Source organism: Triticum dicoccoides, chromosome 2B (assembly GCF_002162155.2).
Source record: "Triticum dicoccoides isolate Atlit2015 ecotype Zavitan chromosome 2B, WEW_v2.0, whole genome shotgun sequence".
NCBI lineage: Eukaryota > Viridiplantae > Streptophyta > Magnoliopsida > Poales > Poaceae > Triticum > Triticum dicoccoides.
This window is the reverse complement of record NC_041383.1, coordinates 345,213,869-345,225,824: the sequence shown is the minus strand read 5'-3', so window position 1 is coordinate 345,225,824 and position 11,956 is coordinate 345,213,869.

Below are 11,956 nucleotides of genomic sequence, written 5' to 3'. Positions count from 1 at the left end.
TGTGCAGCTCCTATCGGGATTGTCAGCGCATCGGGCGGCTTTGCTGGTCTTGTTTTACCATTGTCGAAATGTCTTGTAAACCGGGATTCCGAGTCTGATCAGGTCTTCCTGGGAGAAGGTCCATTCCTTCGTTGATCGCGAGAGCTTGTCATGGGCTAAGTTGGGACACCCCTGCAGGGTATAATCTTTCGAAAGCCGTGCCTGCGGTTATTGGCAGATGGGAATTTGTTAATGTCCGGTTGTAGATAACTTGACACCAGATCCGAATTAAAACGCATCAACCGCGTGTGTGGCCGTGATGGTCTCTTTTCGGCGGAGTCCGGGAAGTGAACACGGTTTCTGGGTTATGTTTGACGTAAGTAGGAGTTCAGGATCACTTCTTGATCATTGCTAGTTTCACGACCGTTCCGCTTGTTCTCTTCGCGCTCTTATTTGCGTATGTTAGCCACCTTATCATGCTTAGTCGCTGCTGCAGCCTCACCACTTTACCCCTTCCTTTCCTTTAAGCTTTGCTAGTCTTGATACCCATGGTAATGGGATTGCTAAGTCCTCGTGGCTCACAGATTACTACAACAACAGTTGCAGGTACAGGTTCGTGCGATGATCATGACGCGAGAGCGATGCTTGCTTGCGTTGAGTTCTTCTTCTACTTCTTCGATCAGGGGATAGGTTCCAGGTCGGCAGCCTGGGCTAGCAGGGTGGATGTCGTTTGAGTTTCTGTTTGTGTTTCATCCGTAGTCGGATGGTGCTCTGATGTATCATGATGTTATATTCGTGTGGCTTTGTATGTCTTATGTATGTATCCCCATCTATTTTGTAATGTTGATGTAATGATATCCACCTTGCAAAAGCGTTTCAATATGCGGGTCTATCCTTGGTGGGACCTTCGAGTTCCTTTCGGATAGGGTGGCATATTGGGCGTGACACTTGAATAGGAGAGCCTCATGAGACTGGGTTAGAAAGCACTCGCGACGGTGCCCACGCAGCCCCCTCGCGAGGTTTGCGGAAGAGAAGACGAGTCAGGTGGGCAACAAAGATAGAGAATCACGGGCCGGGGATGGCAACAATGCTAAACGCAACTCTAATAAAATTTCAAATAAGGATGAACAAGCCAACAGCAGAAAGCAAATGAGAAAGCCGCGTCCGGCACCTAATCTAGTCTTTGACATCTTCTCACCTGCGCGGAGCTAAGTGCTGCCACTGAGAGTGGGCGGGAGCCCCCGAGGCCCGAGGGCGGTTCTCCGGGGACTCCGGGCTGTGTACAGCCAAAACTCATTATTACGTGAGAGTGTCACGGGCGGCGAGCTTCACAGGCATTGGCCTTCTTCACAGGAACTTGGCCTTTCTCGGGGCGATGAGCTTCATAGGCGTTGGACTTCTTCACAGGCACCAGGCCTTTCTTCGCACGACAAGCTTCACAGGCGCCGGGCCTTCTTCACAGGCGTTGGGCCATTCTTTAAGGGTAGAACTTCCGGAGGTGCTGGATGTTCCACGCGTTTGAGATGGGCACCCCCTCCTGGGTCTCGAAGCGCGCGACGCCAGGTCTGGAAACATGAACAACCTTGAATGGGCCCTCATACATGGGCGAGAGCTTGTGCAACCCTTCCCTGGAGTGTACTCGCCTGAGAACGAGGTCACCTACCTCGAGGGTCCTGGGGCGGATGTTGCGGCCGTGGTACCGCCGCAACGCCTGTTGGTATCTTGTTGCCTGAAGGGCTGCCTCCCGACGGTGCTCCTCCCCCAGCACGAGGTCCATCCCTCGCATGGCGTCCTACTACGCTTCATCCAAAGCCAGGACCTGCGCGGAGCGACGCCTGACCTCATGAGGGAGGATCGCCTCAGCTCCGTAGACGAGAAAGAACGGGGTTTCGCCGGTTGACTTGGTGGCAGTTGTGCGGATGGACCATAGCACCGGCTGGAGCTCGTCATACCAGCCCCTGCCGCAGGCCTCCAACTTCTTCTTGAAGGTCCTGGTTTTGAGGCCTTTCAGGACCTCCGTGTTGGCACGTTCAGCCTGGCCGTTGCTCCGAGGGTGTGCCACCGAAGCGTAGCATATCTGCGTTCCAAGGTTAGCACAATATGTTTTGAAGAGATTGCTGGTGAACTGCGAACCGTTGTCGGTGATGATGCGATTATGCACCCCAAACCGGCTCACGAGGCCCTTGATGAATTTGACCGCTGAACCAGCCGGGATGGTGAGGACAACTTCCACCTCTGCCCACTTGGTGAACTTGTCAATGGCGACGTAGAGGTAGCGGTAGCCCCCTGGCGCCCGAGGAAACGGGCGCAGGATGTCCAGTCCCCAAACAGTGAACGACCATGAGAGGGGGATGGTCTGCAGGCCCTGAGCCGGCTGATGAATCTGCTTGGCGTGGAATTGACAGGCTTCACAAGCTTTCACCAGCTCGATTGCGTCATTGAGTGTTGTTGGCCAATAGAACCCGCTCCGAAACGCCTTGCCGACGAGGGTCCGTGAAGACAAGTGGTGCCCACAGTCTCCGTCATGAATGTCTACCAGCAACTCTTCCCTTTTCTCCCTGGAGATGCAACATAGGGAAACATCATTCGACCGCTTCCGGTAGAGCTCTTCGTCTTGGATGCAGTAGGCCGTGGCCTGCCGCGCCACGCGTCCTGCGTCCTCCTCCTTCTTTGGAAGAGTCCCTTGCATCACGTAATCTTTGAATTCTGCGGTCCAACATCCCTCCTGAGGCTCCAGTGCCAGGAGCAAGCGCGCTCCTGAGGTCGGGCCGCAGGCTGGAGCTCCCAAGGCAGGCGGTTGAGGGAGCTCCTCCCGAGTCTGTGCTGTACTTGATAATGATGGTGCTACTAAGGGTTTGAAGAGTCGTTCCTCGAAGACGCCGGGCACCTGAGGTAACCGCCTGGACGCCCTCCTGGGGATGTCATCAGCCTCTTGATTGGTGCCACGGGGTACATGCTGCAACTCTAACCCCCAAAACTGCTTTTCCATCCTGCGTACCTTCGCAAGATATGCTTCCATGTGTTCGTCCTTCGGCTCATACACCTTGTTGGAGAAGTTGATGAGGAGTTGTGAATCGCCCTGGATGGTGAGGCGCTTTACCCCCAAGGCGGCTGCAGCTTTCAAGCCTGCTATCAAATCCTCGTATTCTGCTATGTTGTTGGAGACCTTCTCTCCATGCTGGAAACAGAGCTGCATGGCATAATAGAGCTTGTCCTTAGTAGGAGATATGAGCACGGCGCCAGCCCCTACACCATGTCGCGAGAATGCTCCATCGAAGTACATGACCCAGCCGTCCGGTGCTTCACTTCCTGGGGAAAGCGACCGATCCTCGCCCGCTCCGAGCCCTGGTGCCTCTATCCATTCCGCCACGAAATCTGCAAGTGCGGCTCCCTTGATGACCCTGGTCATGCTGAACTCCAACTAAAATGCATGCAACTCGATGTTCCATTTGGCGACCCTTCCAGCTGAGTTGGGGCTCCTGAGCACCCTTTCCAAGGGGTATGCCGAGACGACCTTGATGGGGTGACCTTGAAAGTAGTGACGTAGCTTGTGTGAGGCCACTAGTAACACGAGCAAGAGTTTCTGAGGCATGGGGTATCATGCTCTTGCGTCCCGCAGCATCGTGCTAACGAAGTACACGGGATGCTCGACGAGGTTGGGGGCGCTGACGTGGCCTGCGTCTTCCGATGGTCGAGGCACCTCCTGAGATGACGGAGCCCCCAACGCCTGGTTGCTTGGCAGGGCCTCTTCCGTCCTGGGTGCGTCCCCTTGCCGCGGCCGTGGTCTTCACAAGGTTCCCTTGGTCTTGCGCTGCTGCGGCCGGGGTCGCGACTGACGCGGTCTTGACCCGGCGCTCCTCCCGAACCGCCACCAGGGCCGCGCTGGCGGAGTAGGGCGTGGCCGCAAGGTAAAGTACCAAGGGCTCCTGAGGGCGTGGAGCCACCATCACCGGAGGGCTGGTCAGGTACTTCTTGAGATCTTGGAATGCTTTGTTAGCCTCTTTAGTCCACTCAAATGGGCCCTTCTTCTTCATCATCTTGAAGAAGGGCAGGGCTCGTTCTCCCAGCTTGGAGATGAAGCGCCCCAATGCGGTTACTCGCCTGGTGAGCTTCTGCATTTCTCTAAGGGTCTTCGGTGGACTCATGTCTTCAACTACCTTGACCTTCTCTAGGTTGGCCTCGATGCCTCTGTGGGACACGAGGAAGCCCAAAAGCTTGCCCGAAGGGACTCCGAACACGCACTTCCCCGGGTTGAGCCGCAGGTCCACTTCGCATAGGCTCGCGAAGGTTTCTTCCAGGTCCTGTATCAGGGTCTTCGCCTCTCGAGACTTCACCACGATGTCGTCGACGTAGGCCTCGGCGTTTCTTCCGATCTGCCGACCCAAGGCGATGTGCATTAGTTGCTGAAAAGTTGCACCCGCATTGTGCAATCCGAACGGCATGCAGGTATAGCAATATACTCCACACGGGGTCAGGAAGGCCGTTTTTTCCACATCTTCCATCGCCATCTTAATTTGGTGATATCCCGAGAAGGCATCCAGGAAGCACAACAGGTTGCACTTGGCGGTGGAATCGACGATTTGGTTGATGCGAGGGAGCGGGGATGGATCCTGAGGGCAGGCCTTGTTGACGTTGGTGAAGTCGACGCACATGCGCTCCTTTCCTCCCTTTTTTGGCACAACAACAGGGTTGGCCAGCCATTCAGGATAGCAAACTTCACGAATGACGCATGCAGCCTCCAACTTGCGGGTTTCTTGGACGATGAAGGCCTGCTTCTCGGTGGACTGTCGCCTTGCCTTCTGCTTCACGGGACGCGTGTTGGGGCACACATTCAGATGGTGCTCAATCACCTATCTTTGAACCCCTGCTAGCTGATCAGGTTCCCACGCAAACACCTCCTTGTTTGCGTGCAGAAATTCCACCAGTCTTCCTGTTCAGGGTTGAGATTGGCGTCTATGGTGAAGGTGGCGCCAGAGGATCCATCTTCATCGACTGGCACTTGCTTGGTCTCCGCCTTGTCTTGGGTGAACAGTTGCTTCTTCTTGGCCGGTGCAACCCCCTTGGGATCGAGGGCATCAGCGCCGGCGGGCTGCGCCACTGCGGCCATTTTGAAAGAGAGCTTGAGTTCTTGCAGAGCATCCTTTGTGTCTCCGGACACGGTAAGGACGCCGCTGCTCCCGGGCATCTTCATGAGGTTGTAGGCCGGGTGAGTCACCGCCATGAACTGGGCTAAGGCAGGGTAACTGAGGATGGCATTGTATGGGAGGTCGATGGGGGCGATGTTGAAGTCGATCAGCTCCGTGCGGAAGTTGTCGTGGGTGCCGAAGGTCACCGGGAGGCGGATCTACCCCAGGGAGTCTGTGGGGCTACCTTCGACACCTAGATAGGGCTTGCTGGGTTGGAGTCGCTCCGGCGGCACGTGGAGGAGGCTGAAGGCCTCCACCGAGAGCATGTTGAGGCCGGCCCCGCCGTCGATGAGGGTCCTGGTGATGGCCACCTGGCAGATGGTGGGGGTGCACAACATCGGGAGCGCGCCCGAACAAGCGGTGTTGGAGGGGTGATCGTCCGAGCTGAAGGTCAAATCGTCCTTGGGTGCCCCCAGCCCGGGGGTGCTTCACGGCGCTTGAGGACGGCGCCGATCTGGCAGACGAACGACTTGACGTGACGGCTCCAAGGTGGCGCCTGCGAGCTGCCCAGGAGAGCTGCAACGACCGGGGGCGCCGGCGCAGCATGATGGGCGAGGAAGAGGCTGCACAACTCCTCCCAGGAGGCCACAGAAGCCGCTGGCAGGTGGAGCAACCACATGCGTGGAACGCCAGTGAGGGCCATTGGCAGCCAGTTAGCCATTGCCTTGTCGTCGCCCCCGGCCTTGAGGACGGCCTCCTCATATGCCAGCAGGAAAACCAGCAGGTCGGTCGCGCCGTCGTAGCGCAGCGGCATGTCTGGCTTGAACTTGTTCGGCCACCGCACCTGTCACAAGGCAGTGGCCAAGGCTCGGAGCCCCCTGGTCTCTGCACCGGCGCCGACGACCAGAGCAGGCGGAGTGCTGTGTTGATGGAGAGCGGATCGATGGAAGGGAGAGCTTCGGCGCACCCCCTACCTGGCGCGCCAAATGTCGAATGTTGGGTTCCGTCAGACCCTTCAGGTTCGAACTCTGGGGTGCGCGCGAAGATCTTCCCCCTACCGATCCACGTCCAGTCACCTCGCGAGAATCTAAGCTAAATGATGAACAACACAAGGGACACAAGATTTATACTGGTTTGGGCCACCGTTGTGGTGTAATATCCTACTCCAGTGTGTGGTGTGGTGGATTGCCTCAGGGGCTGATGATGAACAGTACAGAGGGGAAGAACAGCCTCGCGAGAGGTGTTCTTGAGCTGGTGTGGTGCTCTCGTAGGAAGGGATTCGGTCCTCGTTGGCTGGGTGAGAACTCGATGCCCCCTACTGTGGTGGCTATCTCTATATATAGAGGCCCTGGTCCTCTTCCCAAAGCGGGAAGGGAGCCAACAACGGCCATTTTGAAGGGGAACATCTAGTATAAGTTATCCTGACTAAAGTTGGTCTTCGACTGCCAAAGGCACTGGTGATGACACCGTCTTGGGCTCCACGGTGACCTCCATCCTGCCGCTCTGCTGGTCTTGGTCTCGTTGCACCGATATGGCAACCTTTGCCTGACGCCTCGGTACGCCGCGCCTGTGCTTGCCCCCTTTGCACCAAAGAGGAAACAAGGACACTGCAAAGGCCAGCGCCCGCCTGGCGCCTGCCTGGTCTCGATCGTCATGGCTTGCGTCATGAGCACCTCGCGAGGTACCCTTGCCTTGATCTCTCCGCCTCCTCGCGAGCCTGCCTGGCGAGGCCGCTCCTAAGGAAGCCTTGCGTTGTCCACCCCGCGAGGCTTGGCCCATCGCGAGGGTGTTGAGTTCGCGTTGGTGAAGATGGGCCGTACTGGGCCTCCACTTGAGCCACGCTGCAGGTCGCACGCAGACAAGTCTGGGGACCCCTGTTCCCAAAACACCGACAATGACATGATGTAGAGGGATAAACTCATGCAATATGATATAAAACCCATCTTTTTATCCTCGATGGCAACAATACAATACGTGCCTTACTGCCCCTGCTGTCACTGGGAAAGGACACCGCAAGATTGAACCCAAAACTAAGCACTTCTCCCATTACAAGAAAGATCAATCTAGTAGGCCAAACCAAACTGATAATTCGAAGAGACTTGCAAAGATAACCAATCATACATAAAAGAATTCAGAGAAGATTCAAATATTTCTCATAGATAAACTGGATCATAAACCCACAATTCATTGGATCTCGACAAACACACTGCAAAAAGAGTTACATCGAATAGATCTCCAAGAAGATCAAGGAGAACTTTGTATTGAGATTCAAAGAGAGAGAAGAAGCCATCTAGCTAATAACTATGGACCCGGAACTCTATGGTAAACTACTCACAACACATCGGAGAGGCCTTGGAGATGATGTAGAGGCCCTCCATGGTCGATTCCCCCTCCGGCGGAGCGCCGGCGAAGGCTCCAAGATGGGATCTCGTGGATAAAGAAGGTTGCGGCGGTGGAATTAGGTTTTCATGGTGCTCCTGGATGTTTTCAAGGTACGGGAGTATATATAGGCGAAGGAAGTACGTCAGTGGAGCAACGAGGGGCCCACGATGGTGGGGGCGCGCCGGGCACCCTCGTGGCCGCCTCGTTTGCAGCTTGACGTCCACTCCAAGTCTCCTGAATTACGTTTGTTCCGAAAAGATCGCTCCCGAATGTTTCATTCCGTTTGGACTCCGTTTAATATTCCTTTTCTTTGAAACACTGAAATAGGCAAAAACACAGCAAGTCGGGCTAGGCCTCCCGGTTAGTAGGTTAGTCCCAAAAATGATATAAAAGTGTAAAGTAAAGCCCATAAACATCTAAAACGGGTAATATAATAGCATGGAACAATCAAAAATTATAGATACGTTGGAGACGTATCAGACCCCAAGGGAGAGCCCTGCTGCTCTGCTGCCTAAAGTCGTGGCGGTGCTTGAAGATGATGTTGATGGGTTTGCCTCCTTGGTGGAAAGCGAGGCACACTTACTTTCTTCCTTGGCTCTGACGTGTTTCTTAAGCCATCTTTATCTCCAGGATGCCAGCTTCGACCTCTCCTCCTTCCTTACTCCGGTGGACTCCAAATCCCAAGATGCTGCTGCTGCCGCCCTGAAGAGCTTCGTGGGCGCCATGCTAAGTAAGTTCCTAGTCGTTGGTCCTCTCGCTGAAGCCGTGGGAACAGGCGACGCGCCTAGCGATGAGGTTCTGCTAGCGGGCGGTGGTGACGCCCAAGTCTGAAGAGGTGGCCCGGCGATTCTTCTTTTTCCCTGTCTGTCCTGTACCATGCAACATGTCTCGGGGAGGCGTTTAAAACTATTTTCTTGGAACAATGTGTCTTGTAATAACTAGATTATGCTCCTTCAGCTTTTCCGTTTGCTTTGTTGTTTTGCGTCGGCGGAGCCCGGCTCCGCGCGTACCCCAGGCATCGTTGGATCTTCTGGATCACCAGGTCGGGCCCAAGAGGTGTTGGGCTACGTGACCAGTTAGGCTCCTGAGATGCAATTCTCAGGAATCCTCCTTGACGTGCCAAGCCTCGCAAGGCGGGCAACACCAAGTCCCCTGAAGGAATTGGCCTCCTCAGGAGGGCTCCTGAGGGGCAGAGAGTTCTATGCAAGCTACCTGACAAGGCTCAGCCGATGTGAGCCATGACGACCAAGGCCAGGCGGCCGCCAGGCAGGCGCAGAGCGCAGGTTTCCTCTTTGGTGCAAAGGAGGCAATCCACAGGCGCGGAGTCTCGAGGAATCAGCCAAAGGTTTACATTCCAGTGCAACAAGACCTAGACCGCCAGGACGGCAGGACGGTAGGACGGAGGTCATCAACGAGCCCACCGCAACATCACGACCAGAGGCTTATTGCAGGAGAAGACTACTTTTGTCAGGATAGACTGTACTACTTGTCCCCTTTCAAATCCGGCTGTTGTGGGATCCCTTCCCGCTCATATTTGGGAAGAGGACCAGGGCTGCTATAAATAGGACTAGCCACCACCATACAAAGGGAGAAGAATAGAGGGAGGAGACGGGACGAGATCAGAACAAGTAGAGCTAGCATACTCCACACCAGCTCAAGAACACCTCACCTCATGAGGCTTGTTCATCCTTTGTACTAGTTAATCCTCAGCCCTCCGAGGCAATCCACCACACCACACTGGATTAGGGTATTAAACCACGACGGTGGCCCGAACCAGTATAAATCTTTATGTCTTTGTGTCTCTTTGAGCTCGACGCGCTAGGCTTAGGAGGATCGCGAGTAGGGTGGCTGGGAAGGTTGAGATCTCCGCATGCACCCAGAGTTCGAACCTCTCAAGGGTTTGTGGATCCCTAAATCCGACAATGTTCTCCAAAGGATTAGAATAATGACCCGGTGGTGTCGATACATGCTGAGGTGGAGCAGTATTGAGACGAGGGGGTTCTGTCACACGCGGTCGAACCGGCGTCCCAGCCCCGGGCACCGCAGCCCGGTTTATCTCTGGCGGGTTACTGGGCTGTGGCACCCCGGCTCAGAGTGACCGGTTTACCCTGCATTGCCAGCCCAGAGACCTTGTCTCCTGGCAACACACAACAACTTGGTACAGAAAAACAACCGCTTTATTCATGCTAGTGGAGCATAGTTCATATTAAAACAGTCAGCGAGACCAAGCGGCACACACGGTGCGGCTGAACCATATCTACATTATTTAGTAAACATAAAGGGGCCTCGATCATGACAACTAGGCGGCAGTGGAATAACGTCGTAGCAGGACTCCATAGCACAGGGACACCGATGTGGACACGATCTAGACTCGGGCAGCTCTTGTTTCCAACGAGACTTTCCTGAAATCTGGCATGACACGCCAGGTCAGTACATTGAATGTACTTGCAAGCTCACACCAAGCATAAACATAATGAAAAACAATATCATGATACTTAACCAATTAAATACAATGCAACAATATATATATCTATCAAGTGGTACTCGTCCCATGGACTAGCTTACCGAACGTGATCATTTCCAGACCACAAACATGAAGAACTCAACAACAATCTCGTGATCCTTACGGCGATCACAACCCCGACCAACACTTGGTCTCAACCTCAACACGATAGCCTCACTGCCATTACCTTAGTGCAAGTCTCAGTGTGCAAATTTATTAAGTGTTGACCCATGGTGTACCCTACTTTCGAGCGTGTCCGGAACCGTGGACTCGGCTATCGATAGGTTAATACACTCTACAGAGGTAGCACACTACACCCACACTACGGAACCCATGGCCTCGCACTCCCATTTGGGTGGACCAACGGCATTCCGACGAAACCACTTCATTGTCATGACACTCTCCCGGCCACTCCGACTCAATACCCATCGGGCTAGTCCTGGGTGGCCCTGTGTCTACCTCAAGGCACCTCAAAACCACCGTCGTGGCAACGATCCACTCTAGGACCCAAACACTTAACTCATCAACTGGCACACAAGTTTATGCCTGCTTACCAGGCCAGGGTACAGCACGCCCATAACCTTCCCTAGATGGAGGCACCGACCAGAGGCACGACAATGAAACGCATTAAGGCCGTCCAATACCGACAAATGTGGTTGCACTCGGAAAAACTCGTTTCAGCGGCACCACGACCCGGTCAACAACATATTCAAGTTGAGTTATTTATCAGGTTCAACTTAAAGTGAAAGTAACCGGTGTCATAATGCCATGCTATGCATCACTAACATATGCATCAAATAACCAAGAGAATAACTAGTTCAACTACGCTCCCACGGAGCCATCACCAACTCAAGATACTTCTCTGGTTAATATCAACCTCACTTAAACCAGAACAATTTCTAGCAATCTCATTATCATGCAAGAATAATAATTAAGCTAATTATTAACCTCCATGACTATATCATTTTATCATTTCTCATAGCTAAGTTCTTGTTAGATTATCAGCAAGATTCATTTCAAACTTTCTGTAAATCAAGCATATCTAACATGGCAAGCATTTAACAGAATATAATTATCATAATAATTATCTAAATGCAAGAATAACCATAAGTTCAAATAGGAAAATCACAAATATTGAAGTGGCACTATGAAAATGTTGCTGTGGCTTGCCTTAGTGCTGATGAGGGTCACAAATCTCCTTGTGATCCTCAAGACAAGCTTGCTCTTCTAAAAATAAATAAAACCACAAAAAGAAAACATCAAGAAACCTTCTGAAAATTACCATAAAATCTAGACAGCAAGGAAAAATCCCATCTTTTTGGTGCTGTTAGAATTTTGGACAAAGAACACAATGCTAAAAGAATCAATGCATTTGGACTTATAGATAAAAAGTTATGGGTGTTTGAAGTTCCCTGGATTGAAATGAATTTGATTTAAAAAAAGAAAACAGACTAGGGGGTAACATCGAAGGCGTAAACGCCCGGGGCGCCACCACTCGTAACGCTTCGCGCGTGTACTGAGTGGCTGACTAGCGGGCCCCGCTAGTCAGGCCGGAAGGAGGGGAGAAGGAAACAGAGGGAGGTGGCACTTCGTCAGAGCACACGCTGGTGACAAGGGTTCTTGGAGTCAAACGAGAGGGGGAATCGAAGGAGAAGATGATTGCGAACCTTCCCATACCCGTAGCATGGCTAGAGGTGACTGGACGACATCAGAATCGACCTCTCCAGCAGAGGCAGAGGGCAGGGGTCGCCGGAGACGAAGACAACGGTGGCTCGGGGCAGCTCCAGGGGCTCCAACAGGGCGGAACACCCTCACCGAAGAGTGGCAGAGGCTCTGGTAGGGTCGCCCTGGCCTGGGAGGTGATGGAGCTGTAGGGACGATCAGAAGGGGATCGCCGGCAAGCTTGAGCTTCGGGACAGCAGCCCGCGGCCTGCCCGGCCAGCCTGTGGCTTCTACAAGTTTGTGG